The following is a 5,279-nucleotide window of genomic DNA, read 5'->3' on the forward strand; positions in this document are numbered from 1 at the left end:
AATGGCCATGACAGCAGCATATGCATAGCAAAAGAGCAAGCACCACAGCTAGCAGTCACAGCACAGGTAGGTAGCAGCAAAACCTTAGCACAGCAACACAAGTACAGCAGCAGTAGCATCAAGGCATAGCCGCAGCAGTACACGGCAAGCATCTCTACAGGAAGAGCAGGCCAGCGGCGAAGCTAGTCGAACAGGAGCAGAAGGAGCAGAGTAAGAGAGAGAGAAGAGGAGGCGGCAAGCACTTACAAGTCAGACGGAGGAAGGCACAGCCATGGCGGCACGGCGGCACACGTCGGGCGAACGACGGCACCGGGCCATGGCCAATCCAGGCGGTCGCCGGGGCGCAGGGGCTTCAGCGCAACCATGGCGGGGCACACGGCAACGCCACGGCGCCGGGATCGTCGGCAGCAACGAGACCGCCGCGGAACCCCACGGCCATGTTGCAGAGGTGTTGGGGAAGAATGGTGGCGGCGAGGGAAAGCAGATCGACGCGGACCAAACGGTGCGCCGTCGAACAGCGGTTCGATTGGCACCGATCTCGTCGCCGGAGCTGGCCGGAGACGGCCGGTTTAATTCGGCGACGGCGAGGCGACCATGGCGTCGCGAGAGCGAGAGGGAGAGGTTAGGGTTTCTGCGCGAGGAGAGTGGAGAGGACGAATGGGCCGACCGAGCCCAAAGGGTGGCTCGGGTTCGACCTAACCCGTTGGGCCACCCTGACAGGTGGGGCCCAAGGGCATTTAGGTCATTTCATAATTCCAATAAATACAGAAACTTTGAAATTATATAAGAAATGTTTAATAGCTCTAAAAAAATAATTAAAAATATGAAAATAGATCAGCATAAAATTCTCTATCATAATAAAATACAAAAGAGAATTATTGAAGGAAATTAAGAATAAGTCTTCATTTGGTGATTTAAATAATCATTTAAATCCCACATATAATTTTCAATAATAAAAATTAGACCATTAATGCATTTGAACTTTAAAAACACCTTGACAACATTTCAAGGTTGTATTTTACTTTAAATAAAGTATCCCCAAATTATTCTTAGTATTAACCTCTTACATAAAATAATAACGACGTCGGAAGGGGGGAACAAACCCTAAAACTGGAATCATGCATAATTGCTTCTTTAACCATTGCCCTTATCGGACAATGATGCTATTTTTCAGAACCGAGAGGACAAGGGTCAGTCCACACCATCCAACCGCAAAACTTTGCAGTGTTCGAGCAAGTTCATCACTTGCTCATGTCATTTGAGTACTTTTATCAAATTACTTGCAAAGTACTATGTTTATCACGATTGCATAAAAACCAAAACCACTACTTTCATAACTATGAATATGACTATGTGGTGGGCAATGGAACCATGGATTGTGTTGATATGGTGGAGGTTCCATTGCAAGGGTTAATATCCATCTAGGACTAAACAACCATTGTCGCCAGTGATTCTTGTGCCGTAATACCCGTGTTAACCATAAGATCCGGAGTGGGACGGAGTAGTCAAAAGTGTTTCCACCTCTCGTTCATCAACGGATGCGCTTTACCGTAGACACTTGTTTCTGTCAGGGCAAGCGGTAGGCTGGGGAAGCCTTAAGTCCCCATGGCATAGTCCGTAGACACTTGTCGCTCGAAGAACAAGCGGTAGGCGGGGAAGCCTTAAGTCCCCACGGTATTGCGATCTATGATGGGTTGCAGCTACCGGCGAAGGAGTTTGGTTCGATCCCAGACTGTCGTCGTGGTCGGGGTCCACCCTGAAAACTATGGGAATAATGGGACCGGTGAGGACCCAGGGTCGGGGCATGCAACAAAGGGTGGGTGTTCGAGGTAGCGGAGGAACATGATTGGCTAGACCTTATACCGGGCCTCACACCGAAGGAAGTGTGGACGGGAAGCTGCCCGGTTGGCACCAAGGTTAAGATCTCTTATGGGTAAAGCAAACACACCTCGCAGAGTGTAAAGAACCGTGACATGTCACTCCCCGTTCCGGGATATGGAACTACGAACGCGGCCGGAAAGGAGCTCCATGAAGTTCTAGTAAACCGGTGAAGGCTGACGGACATAGCTCTTTGAAATAAAAGCAATCTCTTGAAGAAATGTTTATCAAAACCTGCATTGGTATTAGACTTTCTGGTCTAATATCGTAGTTAGTGCATTAAACACCTCTTATCTATAAATGAACTTGTTGAGTACGCTCGTACTCATCCCACTCTTAAATCCCTTGCTTAGATTGTCTGAATCGTCTGGAGGAGGGCTATGACAACCACGAAGGAGCCGAGATCATCTGGCTACGAAGAACCGTACCTCTCGGGAGGTATTGAAGGCGTAGACTATCTCATAGTCTACGGAACCGGGGAGGCTTCCGGTGGAGATCAAGCCTAGAAGCACCTAGTAGTAGTTGTAGCCGAGCAGTACGAACTCTTAATACTTAGCTGCTCGAGAGAATAAATGTATAACTTAATGAGACTTATATATTGTAAGCTAAGTTGGGTTCGCCTCGAACCCAGGAGTATTCCTCTTAGGACCCAAGAGGAGCTCCGAGACGATATATGTTTTATGCTTGTAATAATAAGTGAATGAGTTATGGACCCTGCTATGTTCTGTTGTACTACTCTGAGGGATGTAATATTTGCGGAATGGTACTTCGTGAATGTTATATCAACGACTGGCATACTACAACATGCAGTGGTATGCAGGGTCACCACAGTCTCTTAGGCTATATTTCACAGAATACTTATTCACTATTATGAATGGCATAATGAAGTGCTTATTTATATCTCTTTATGATTGCAATGTGTTTTGTATCACAATTTATCTGTGTGCTACTCTAGTGATGTTATTAAAGTAGTTTATTCCTCCTGCACGGTGTAATGGTGACAGGTGTGTGCATCGTGTAGTACTTGGCGTAGGCTATGATTGTGATCTCTTGTAGATTATGAAGTTAACTATTGCTATGATAGTATTGATGTGATCTATTCCTCCTTTCGTAGTGTGAAGGTGACAGGTGTGCATGCTATGTTAGTACTTGGTTTGGTTATGTTGATCTGTTATGCACTCTAAGGTTATTTAAATATGAACATTGAATATTGTGGAGCTTGTTAACTCCGGCATTGAGGGTTCGTGTAATCCTACACGGTTAGTGGTGTTCATCATCCAACAAGAGGGTGTAGAGTCTAGCATCTATCTATTTATTCTGTTATGTGATCAATGTTGAGAGTGTCCACTAGTGAAAGTATGATCCCTAGGCCTTGTTCCTAAATACTGCTATCGCTATTTGTTTACTGTTTTACTGCATCTATACTTCCTACAATATTACCACCATCAACCACACACCAGTCCTGGACAGCAAAGCACTTTTCTGGTGCCGTTGCTACTGCTCGCATTTGTTCATACCACCTGTATTTCACTATCTCTTCGCCGAACTAGTGCACCTATTAGGTGTGTTGGGGACACAAGAGACTTCTTGCTTTGTGGTTGCAGGGTTGCTTGAGAGGGATATCTTTGACCTCTTCCTCCTTGAGTTCGATAAACCTTGGGTGATCCACTTAAGGGAAACTTGCTGCTGTTCTACAAACCTCTGCTCTTGGAGGCCCAACACTGTCTACAAGAATAGAAGCACCCGTAGACATCAAGCACTTTTACGGCTCCGTTGCCGGGGAGGAAAGGTAAAAGGCTCTCATACTCCGGTCCCAGGTTAAAGTACTTTTCTGTTGCCGTTGTGTGTGTGCTCGAAGCTATTTCCTTTAGATCCTGCAATTGCATCTTTTTGTTTCTTGTTTACACTAGTTAGGCATAATGGACAACAATGAGCTTCTTATTCTATTTCCTGATTTAAGACATGGATGGTTTGATCCGAAAATTAAATAACCCATGGAACATATTAGCATGAATACTTTGAATACCATTGTTGCTAATGATATGGAAAATTCAAAGCTTGGGGAAGCTGGTTTTGATGAGCATGATATTTTTAGTCCCCCAAGCATTGAGGAGAAAATTTACTTTGATGATACTTTGCCTCCCATATATGATGATTATAATGATAGTAGTCTTTTAGTACCGCCTGTTATGGAGGATAAATTTGATTATGATTACAATATGCCTCCTATATTTGATGATGAGAATAATAATGATAGCTACTTTGTTGAATTTGCTCCCACTATTACCAATAAAATTGACTATGCTTATGTGGAGAGTAATAATTTTATGCATGAGACTCATGATAAGAATGTTTCATTTGATAGTTATATTGTTGAGTTTGCTCATGATGCTACTTGGATATTATTATGAGAGAGGAAAATATGGTTGTAGAAATTTTCATGTTACTAAAACACCTCTCTTTTTGCTGAAAATCTTGAAGCTGCATTTGTTTTATCTTTCTATGCTTGTTGCATTATGCTTCATGAACTTGTTTATTTACAAGATTCCTTTTCATAGGAAGCATGTTAGGCTTAATTTTGTTTTGAATTTGCTTCTTGATGCTCTCTTTTGCTTCAACTACTATTTCTTGGGAGTGCATCATTAAAACTGCTGAGCCCATCTTAATGGCTATAAAGAAAGCACTTCTTGGGAGATAACCCATGTCTTTATTTTACTACAGCAATTTTGTTTTATATTTGTGTCTTGGAAGTTGTTACTAATGTAGCAACTTCTCCTTATCTTATTTTTATCGCATTGTTGTGCCAAGTAAAGTCTTTGATAGTAAGGTTCATACTAGATTTGGATTACTGCGCAGAAACAGATTTCTTGCTGTCACGAATCTGGCCCTAATTCTCTGTAGGTAACTCAGAAAAATCTGCCAATTTACGTGCGTGATCCTCAGATATGTACGCAACTTTCATTCAATTTGAGCATTTTCATCTGAGCAAGTCTGGTGCCTCAATAAAATTCGTCTTTACGGACTGTTCTGTTTTGAAAGATTCTGCCTTTTATTTAGCATTGCCTCTTTCGCTGTGTTGGACGCATTTCTTTGTTCCATTACCTTCCAGTAGCTTTGGGCAATGTCCAGAAGTGTTAAGAATGATTGTGTCACCTCTGAACATGTGAGTTTTTGATTATGCACTAACCCTCTAATGAGTTTGTTTCGAGTTTGGTGTGAAGGAAGTTTTCAAGGGTCAAGAGAGGAGGATGATATACTATGATCAAGAAAAGTGAAGAGTCTAAGCTTGGGGATGCCTCCATGGTTCATCCCTGCATATTTCAAGAAGACTCAAGCATCTAAGCTTGGGGATGCCTTGGGCATCCGCTTCTTCATCGACAAATTATCAGGTTTCTTCTCTT

The sequence above is a fragment of the Lolium rigidum genome, chromosome 4 (assembly GCF_022539505.1).
Source record: "Lolium rigidum isolate FL_2022 chromosome 4, APGP_CSIRO_Lrig_0.1, whole genome shotgun sequence".
NCBI lineage: Eukaryota > Viridiplantae > Streptophyta > Magnoliopsida > Poales > Poaceae > Lolium > Lolium rigidum.